This window comes from Lagenorhynchus albirostris, chromosome 4, assembly GCF_949774975.1.
Source record: "Lagenorhynchus albirostris chromosome 4, mLagAlb1.1, whole genome shotgun sequence".
NCBI lineage: Eukaryota > Metazoa > Chordata > Mammalia > Artiodactyla > Delphinidae > Lagenorhynchus > Lagenorhynchus albirostris.
This window is the reverse complement of record NC_083098.1, coordinates 36,970,986-36,981,295: the sequence shown is the minus strand read 5'-3', so window position 1 is coordinate 36,981,295 and position 10,310 is coordinate 36,970,986. Positions and strand designations below refer to the sequence as shown.

Genomic DNA, 10,310 nt, shown 5'->3' with positions numbered 1-10,310 from the left:
GGACACGGGTTCGAGCCCTGGTCTGGGAAGATCCCAAATGCTGTGGAGCAACTAAGCCCGTGCACCACAACTACTGAGCCTGCGGTCTAGAGCCTGCAAGCCACAACTACTGAGCCCGCGTGCCACAACTACTGAAGCCCACACAACTAGAGCCCATGCTCCACAACAAGAGAAGCCACCGCAGTGAGAAGGCTGCACATCACAATGAAGAGTAGCTCCCGCTCGCCGCAACTAGAGAAAGCCCGTGTGCAGCAACGAAGACCCAACACAGCCATAAATAAACAAAGAAACAAATAAATAAATAAAAGTAATGGAGTGTGAATTAAAAAAAAAACAAAAACAAAAGTAAACATGCTTTTTGTGAAGATTTTAAATAAAAATCCTCATAGAAACCACTGTTAACAGTATACATATATACATAGATATAAGTACTTGCCATATACATATACATAGATATATACATAGATATATATGTATGTATATATACATATATACATACATAGATATATGTATGTATATACATATATGCCATATACATAGATATACATATACATAGATATAGATATACATAGATATAAGTACTTTTGCCATATACATAGATATAAGTACTTTTGAAGAGAAATCAGATCATTCTGTACAGCCACTTGATTTTGTCAATAGGTAGTATATGTGGGTGACCATAGTTAATTTAAGCAATCCACCATTATGGACATTTACTTTGTTTTTAGTTTTATTTATTTTTTATACAGCAGGTTCTTATTAATCTATTTTATACATATTAGTGCATACACGTCAATCCCAATCTCCCAATTCATCCCACCACCACCCCCCACCCACTCTCTCCACTTAGTGTCCATACGTTTGTTCTTTACATCTGTGTCTATATTTCTGCCTTGCCAACTGGTTCATCTGTACCATTTTTCTAGATTCCACATATATGTGTTAATATACAATATTTGTTTTACTCTTTCGGACTTACTTCACTCTGTATGATAGTCTCTAGGTCCATCCACGTCTCTACAAATGACCCAATTTCACTCCTTTTTATGGCTGAGTAATATTCCATTATATATATGTACCACATCTTCTTTATCCATTCTTCTGTTGATAGGCATGCTTCCATGTCTTGGCTATTGTAAATAGTGCTGCAATGAACACTGGGGTGCATGTGTCTTTTTGAATTATGGTTTTCTCAGGGTATATGCCCAGTAGTGGGATTACTGGGTCATATGGTAGTTCTATTTTTAGTTTTTTAAGAAACCTCCATACTGTTCTCCATAGTGGTTGTATCAATTTACATTCTCACCAACAGTGCAAGAGGGTTCCCTTTGCTCCACACCCTCTCCAGCTGTTTTTAATTTTATGACTATCAACAATACTGCAAAGAATATTCTTGATTATATCTCTGGTCATGTGTATAAATATTTCTATAGGATAAATTTCCAAAATGGAGTAAGTTAAAGGATATAAACATTATAAATTATGAAAGACACTGCAGTTGCACTCCCAAATGGAATAAGCCAACTTACAATCCTACCAACAATGATGAGACAATATCTATTTCACATATTTTCACCAATATCAGATATGTCTTTAAAAGTATTTTTCTAATTTGATAGTATTTTTCTAATTTGATAGTTATAAATATCTCATTTTGTTTTAATTTTTATTCATACAGTTGTTTTATTTTTAAATATTCATTGCTTTTCTGAATTTCTTCTTTTGTAAATTCCTTATTCATTGTCATTTTATTACTCTATAGAAGCTTTACATGTTATGTAGTAAAATTTCCAAATTCTTTTAAGGTTTTGGGGGACAAATGGATAGCTGCTGCTGCCACCAAAATAAATTCCATATGGATCAAAGAATAAACTGTGAAGGCTATATATAAAAGTTCTAGAAGAAAACATGGGATAATATTTTTGATAACAGAAAATAGAATGGCTTGTAAGCATATAAAAAGATGCTCATAAGAGAATGGAAATTATAGCTGTAATGTGGTAGCATTTTGTATCTATTAGACTGGCAAAGATCAAAAAGTTTGATGATACTGTGTTGGTGAGGGTGTGAAGAAACAGAGCACACTATCAAACTTTCCATCTGTATTAGGATGACTGTAACTTGTACCACTTCTTGGTTTTGTCTACCAAAATGTAAAATGTTACTCTAACTCATCTTTTATTGCTTCTAAAAGGTTTTCTATTGATCCCTGGAGTTTTCATATAATTTGCAAACAGATGACAATCCTAACATTTTCAGTATTTAATTTCTTGTTTCTATTCCATATCTAATTTCATGGGCTGTCATTGCCTTACATGGTGTGATGGTGGGCATTCTTGGCCTTGTTCCTGACTTCAGCAGGAATAAGTACAGTGTTTCATTATTCAGCAAGTTTCTGGCTTTGATATAAAAATATATTCTTTAAAAATTTTTATTAAGGAATGATGCTGGATTTTACAAAATCCTTTTCAATATCAATTAAGACACATACAGCTTTTCTCCTTTGACTTATTAATATAGTCAACTATATGAATAAGTTTTCTATTATTGAATTATTCTTATATACCTGGCATAATTCCTCTTAACTTTGGCATGTCATTTGTAATGTAGTTCTAGTTTCTATTGTTAATATTGTATTTTAATTTTATATTATATCCAAAAGGAGATTAACCTATAGATTTCTCTTTTGTGTACACTTTATCAGATTTTGGTATCACAGCCATTTATTTTAAAACCAGCCTTTCAGCTCATACAAAACAGAAGGATTACTGGTGAAAGAGCCTTGAGGGCAATCACCTGAAATGGTCTTAATGCAAAAAAAAAAAAAAGGAAAACTGCTCATAACACTGTGGTTTGTCTACTTTTGTGAAAATTTCCAACACTATACTCTTTATACTTTCTTTCTGACATGAATTCACAAGTTATTCCAAGTATTATGGATGTTGCTTTTCTTTCTAATACATACATGAAATTTCTCTCAGTGGCAAACAGCGGCTGATGTTCCATGAAGGTTTTTATTCTCACGAAACTACCTCTCCCTCTCTACCTTACCACTCTGATACTTCAACCAGAACATTTAAAAACTACTTCAGAAAATGGGGGAAAGCCTGGGAAAAGGGCTCCAATCCTTCATTTCTGTCTCTAGTTCAACTTGGTTGATCTTCTCACTGTTATTTACTTTCACCACTCTATTCCTGCTGTTGCACTTTGGTTTTACTTTGTTTCCTTCAAATGTCTTTCTTCATCTTTGCTTCTTTCATCCCACTCCCTACCCTTCAAAGCCCAGTTTAAATTCCTTTCCTCCTTAATCTGACTAATCCAGCCCTTTCTACATAACACAGACTTTCTCTCATTGACTACTGCACTCAGTGTTTGGCTGCACATTCTAACTATAATCTCAAATTGTTTCAAGAATGCTAGTTTTCTTTCTTAGGCTCTGTGGTTATCTCCTTGAGGGCAGGACCCTTATCTTAAAATTCTGCTGTGCATTTTCTATTGTTTAGCGCTGTGAGTAATCACATTCAGTGCACATTTGCAAGGCATATTTGACTGAACACATCCATCACAGATATTCATTTAGTAAATGAGATAATGAAAACTCAACTCTCGCCGAAGGTAAACCATTACTATTAATCCCCTCATTCATCATACGTGTACAGCAGCCTCAGGGGCTAGGGTTGCAGCTCTAACTTTGCTTCAGATCTCTCCATTTTGGAACCAGCCATGAAGTTAAGTTTCACCTAGGGCTCAACATTAGGGGTCCAAGACTAAATTAACTCAGTAAGACTTCCTTGTAAATTGTTGTAACCCAAATCTTTTAGCTTGCAGGAGGGTCATAGCTGCTAGGACATACTTCTGCCAAGTTGTAATGTGTAGTCCTATAGAAAAATGGATGCCTTTATTTTATTACATTTTGTCAAACATTTTACTTATTTTTTTTAAATTTAGGATTATCTGAGCTTCAGAAGGAAAATTACAAGAATTTATACTTTTTTTTTTTTTTTTACAAATATGAGAATGTGAGTTTTCCTGAGGGCATTTGGGGTTTACCAAGTGTTGCCACCATACCTTTGAAGATCATTTTACAACTGTGGGAATACTCACCGAGATGTTTTCATTGACCCCGCCATTTCCAAGTCGCTATATTGCTGCAGGGAGCTGGCACAGCCCTGCTCTTTCTCTCATTCTTCTTCTCCTCACCCTTTCAAAGCCCAAATCCGCCCGGTGGGAATATGGAAACAAGGCTGGAGGCAAGGGAGGGCATGGGGGGAGGGGTTATTTCGATTGACAGGGGAAGAGCAGGGCATTTTTCACTCTCCCTCGCACTCTGCTGGGCCACAAAGTTCTGTTTCTGAAGTTGGAAGTGTGGGAGCGGTCGGCTGCATTTTCAACTTGGCCAGAAATTAGGAGCCCACCCCGCAGGGGCTAAGAACTTCGCTGCCAGGCCATCAACCTGAGCGTCTGGCAAGCCAGAAGAACGCGAAAAGCCAGGCCCAAGGCTCCGGTTGTCATGGGAACCTGGGCGCCTGTCTCCCCGGCGACCTTGTCCCTAGGGAGGGGGCGGGGCTGGAGGGCCGTCGGGCCAATGAGGCCGAGGGGACGGCGGGGTCGGAGATCCGCTGTGCTCCGGGAATCCGGGGAGGGTTGATTGACATGAACTGGGCGGAGCCGGTGCGGGCGCGTGAGGTGTAGCCCGAGTGGAGCGAGTAGCTCCGGCAGCCGCGGCGCGGCGAGGGTGACACACCATGATTACATCCCCTAGAGACCGTCTTGCTGGCGAGCAGCACTCCCTGGCTTCCCGGTCCGCCTCTGCCGCCTCGGCAGCGCTCGGAGCCGGCTGCAGGAGTTGAGCCGTTCCGCACCAGAGGGTTTGGCGAAGCCCTTGGAGGCGTACGGGGCAGCAGAGGGCCGGGAAGGGTGCGCGAGCGCTCGAAGGTCAGGCGGTCGGCCGGGGTCGCGGCTGGAGGGGCGTTTCGGAGGCGTGGAGGAGGAGGAGATGCTGCTCCTCTTTTCCCCCTCCCCAGGCTCCTTCTCCAGCTCCTTCGGCCCACGCTCGCAGCCGCTTGGGGAAGAAGAGGTGGAGGCTCTGGGCGCCCGCGGGGGCTGCCGGCTGCCCACCCCGACGCCGCGTCCCCGCAGCCCTCGTCCCGCGCTCCAGTAGTAGGACCGGGTCTCCGGAAGAGCGGGTAAGGACGAGAGCTGCCTTGGGCTCTGGACTGCGTGTGCGGAAAGTGCCCAACAAAGTGCACCGCGCTCGCTCTCTTCCTCCTCTCTCTGCTTTTGCCCGAACCCCTAAAATCCACCCTGTTGCCCTGGTGGAAGGAACTTTTTTTGGTTGGAGTGTTTTGGTGTGTTAGGTGGGGGTGGGGTTACTGGGGTGGGGAGGGATGAGATGATGTTTTATTGTGAATTAGGTAGATTCACCTTCTCCGCGGAGGAAAGTCGGATTCTCGGGAATTAAACCCCAGAGGGGGTAAGAGATTGTGGGGTAATAGAGAGTGACATTGCCCCATCTTGCTACTACATCTCTGCTCTGTGCGTGCTAAGGGAAGGGCTCCCAGAGTCTGTTTCTAATTTCTGTAAATGATTGTGGACATGGTGTGGTTAGAGGCCGCCGAGAAGAATGTGTATATGTAAGGGCTCGAAGAAGAGGGGGTTGGGTGGTAGGGAAGAGGGGGCAGAGAGAGAAACACTGCCTGATGCAAGCTCTTTTATTGCTTTTCTCTGAGTGGAGCTAACCACCCCTCTCCCTCTCTCCTTTACTCATTACAAGATACTGTAGTACCGAAAGCTGGAAAGCTAAAGTTTGGTAGAAGCAAGAAAGTTTTTACAAAGTTTAATTTCCCTCTGTTATGAATACACTGGAGAAGGGGGAATGGGGAGAAATATTACCACTAAAATAGGTTAACAGCAATACAGTTTTCAATGGCCTTACACATATATGATAGACACCTCCATACACTTCCAACTAATCTCTTGGACAGCCTTGTGTCATTTTCGTTTAATTGCATCTTTGAAATAACAAACGCGGTGACTTCATGGGGAGCTGCCTGGAGCTGAGTTTACCTCTCAGAAAATGGGGCAATCGGGTTTGTTTTCAAGGCGGGGACCTAAACGAAATGTAGGACACCTGATCTGTGGGTTGAAGAATGCAGGTAACTAATTAGGATTTTAAAATTTAGATCTACAGAGTTTACTAAAGGATGGGGAAAAAATGGAAGTCGTTGTATTATGAAACAAGCGTTGGTATTTTCCCAAATTCTTGTTGACTGGGTTGGGAGGGTCAACGTGAAAACTTGCTTCCTGTTCATTGGCTGTTTGTGTTGGTGCTATGATACAAATTATTTCTTATGTTAATATCATTAGCATTATTTATTAAGTTCATGCATGTGTTGATTCAGTAAATTCGTACAGAGGCGAATTGACTGCTTTATTGTCCAATCTTAAGTTTATTATAGTTTTTTCATAGTAACTTTGTATTCTAACTTTGATGTTCTAGAGGCCTTGTGGAAGTATGTGTTGGGGAGATAGTAGGATGGAAGGTGGCATTAAAAATAGAAAAAATATCTAGGGTTAGTTACTAAGAAAAGGAACTAATTTGAAGTGTGTTTCACTTTTACATGAACTTTAAAAATTTTTTTATTTATTTAATTTTTATTGGAGTATAGTTGATACAAGAACTTTTTAAAAAAATCTATTATGTAGGTTTGAATTTACATTTGTCCCACCAAAACTTTTACTTGCATGTAAAGCCTGCTGTTTTTTGGAGGGTGATTACCAGCATCTGAAAATATTTATAAATAGATTTTCATGTCACAATAAACACACATACACAAACCATTAAAACCAGTGTCAGTTGCAAAGATGGATTTTGATACTATGGTGGGGTCAAAAGTTGTAAAACTTACATTATGTTTTTCTGGAGGCATGCCTCAAATGCAGGAAGTGAATGTGAGAATTGGCTAATTGTTTTTGGTAGATGATAGGTATCAATCTTGAAATGAATGGAATTTATGTATTTTTTTATTAAGAAAAACAGGTCAAATCCTTGCTTTATTCTGCTTTTAATAGGTCAGGGATTGGATGAGGGGCATTGTAACTTCCCCTATATCAATTGAGTATGTATTTTTCCAGCTCATCTTATTGCGCATTTCAAATGAGCTAGAGAAAGGGACTACTGAGAATAAGCTGCTGCAGCTTCTTCCTCTTTTTTTTTTAACATCTTTATTGGAGTATAATTGCTTTACAATGGTCTCTCTCTTTTTTTGACAAGAGTTTGACATTATTAAATAAACTACAAAACATTTTTTGTGGTATAATTAAATTGTAATTAATACCAATTGAAATCGAAAGGAAACACTGCCATACTCCAAGCCTGTGCATTTTAGGAGTTACTCCTGTCAACATTTTCTTATTTTGGAATATGCTTTGGGAGAAGTCTGTGCCATTAATTAGAATAGAGAATTGAAGGTTTTCTCCTCTCAGGCCTCTGATGTAACCAAGTGTGACTCATTTGAGTTAATGTCCCTTTACACTGCTGGAGCCTGAAAAAGGAGAAAGGATATTGGGTCTCAGAATAGAAGGATTAGTGCTGATGGGAAGGGTGAGGGTCTGTTGCTCTGGATTTCCAATTTTTTCCACCGACAACTTTTCTTAATTTGAAAATTAAGATAGGTTGAACAACCCAGGAACTGGATTTAAAAAGCTTTTAATGAGTAATTAATATAGAACATCAATGATCTAAGTTAAAGTTACATAGTCACTGTAAGCATGTCACATCAAAACTGTGGTCTGTAAACTACTCCACGAGGAGTAATCCCAGTAATCCTGTGAGTCTAGGGGGCAAAATGAAAATATCTTTAAGACCCCTGTCTTATTCTTGTTTAGTGTCAGTCACTGTGAATAAGCATCCTGTTCTATCCTGTATGAAGAATGTATGACTATAGCTAATAGCTTGTGAGGCAGTAGGATACCAATTACTTAACTTCTTAGGATAGAAAGGCAGCAACTTCTAAATGGTCTAGTGTTGAGGCTGCTGTAGATTTGAACCACAGATGAACATGTTTTTCCCCGGGTTTGCTATCAGGCGCTTAGGAAATACAGGAACTGGTTTAAGCACCTGTTTAAGTGTGTTTGCCTTATCCTGTGCTCCACCACTGAATCCTGCTTTTTCTTTATTTTTCTTTGATTCCAGTATGAAAATTTATTGAAACAAACTTCCTCAGAGAGAATTCTGCTGTAGTATATAGAATGTGGACTTTACTGTCAGAGAAACATGTGTCCAAATCCTAGAGAACATCTTTAAATTTACTTTCCACATATTTAAATAATTTAATAATATCTACTTCCCAAGGTATGTTGGGGATGAAATTAAATAATATATGCAAAAGTGGCAAGTGCAAATTGACACTCAGTATTTAGTTTATTTCCTTCCTTTCTAATCTCGTTTACATAATTGAATAACATTCAATAATAGCAAAAACTTATGATTGTACACCCAAATCATTCCTGAACATGTAACACACCATAGCCCTCAGGGGTTTTGACTTGAATCTGTGTTGTTGGAAGGCCCTCTTTGCCTACCAGCAAAGAAATGTCTTTGGTTGCACGCTGCATCTATACTTAACAGTTTCTTATTTTCTTTCTAGTTTAGTGATACTCTGGCTGCATGTTAGAGTCACCTGGGTAGGTTTTAAAAATCTTTATGCCCAGGACTCAATTCAGACCAATTAAACCAGAATCTTTGGGAGTAAGACCCACACATCCTTATTTTTGGAAGCGCCCTAAGAAATTACAACATGGAGCCAACTTACAAACCAGTATTCTAGTCCTCTCTAGAAGGTGAATATAGAAAATTTGATTCCCACAAATGCAGCAACATTTTATGTTGTGTCTTGGTATTTTCCTCTACATAAATCACAAGAATTAAAAAAAAATAAATATATTTCAGAAGCAACTATGTATATGCCCATCTACAGGATTTTTACTATTTGAATCAGAATTTAAGGTATAAATATTTCCCTCCAGTTCCTTAGAGCTGCACATGTGGTTAAATTTAAATTAATTTAATTAGCTATCACTTAAAATTCAGTTCCTTATTCCCACTAGCCAAATTAAAAAAAAATTTTTTATTGAAGTATAGTTGATTTACAATGTTGTGTTTAATTTCTGCTCTATAGCAAAATGACTCAGTTATACATATATTCTTTTTCATATTCTTTTCCATTATTGTTTATCACAGGATATTGAATATAGTTCCCTGTGCTAAACAGTATGACCTTGTTGCTTATCCATCCTATATATAATAGTTTGCATCTGCTAATCCCAAATTCCCAGTCCTTCCCTCCCCCCACTAGCCAGATTTTAAGTGCTCAGTAGCCACTTGTGGCTAGTAGCCCCTGTTTTGAACAGCTCAGTTATGGAATATTTCTATCATCACAGAAACTTCTGTATTACCTAAAGGTTTGGAAATTTGTATTACAATTTCCCATCATCTGAAATGAGGTAAATATGATATATATAGTCATTTCCTTTAGATTTATAATTTAAAATATATTATTTTTGATAGTTTTTTTTAAGTGAGGAGAAATATCACATTTTTAACGCTTTCCTCAATTCCTTGTACCCAGTTGTGAGGTTTTCCTTTTCAAAGTTAACTGAGAGGAGGAACTTGAGTGTCCTTATGTTTATCATTTATATCAGTATGCTCTGAATCCAACCCACGGCTTAATTGCTCTTGTGTACTACAACAGTTTCAGGAAATAGAGAAAGTCATCATTTCAACTTAAGTGTTGGAATTTGATTCAAGGTTTTTCTATCTGGGGAAGCTTTTTTTTTTTCTTTTACAAATGGAGACTCTTAGTTACCATATGGTACAATTGAATTTTCCAACAGAAAACCGTCTTACTGGTTTTAACTTGAACATAGAGTTACATGAGGGACTTTATTTCTTTTCTTTTTTTAAAAAATATTTTTTTTTATTTATTTATTTTTGGCTGCGTTGGGTCTTTGTTGCTGCGTGTGGGCTTTCTCTAGTTGCGGCGAGCGGGGGTACTCTTCGCTGCAGTGCACTGGCTTCTCATTGAGGTGGCTTCTCTTGTTGCGGAGCATGGGCTCCAGGCGTGCGGGCTTCAGTAGTTGTGGGACACAGGCTCAGTAGTTGTGGCTATCGGGCTCTAGAGCGCAGGCTCAGTAGTTGTGGTGCACAGACTTAGTTGCTCCGCGGCATGTAGGATCTTCCCGGACCTGGGCTCCAACCCGTGTCCCCTGCGTTGGCAGGCAGATTCTTAACCACTGCGCCACCAAGGAAG

At 39.2% G+C, this 10,310-nt stretch overlaps 1 protein-coding gene across 14 annotated transcripts in view; it reads left to right on the top strand.

Moving 5' to 3' along the window:
• Window positions 1-4,707: 4,707 nt before the first annotated feature.
• The window catches only part of PTPN13 (protein tyrosine phosphatase non-receptor type 13), a 233,184-nt gene continuing 227,581 nt past the window's right edge, over window positions 4,708-10,310 (top strand). For all 14 annotated transcript variants that reach the window (XR_009540261.1, XM_060147860.1, XM_060147865.1 and 11 more), the window contains exon 1: window positions 4,708-5,186. The gene's annotated coding sequence lies outside the window, so the exon portion shown is untranslated. The remainder of the gene's footprint in view (window positions 5,187-10,310) is intronic.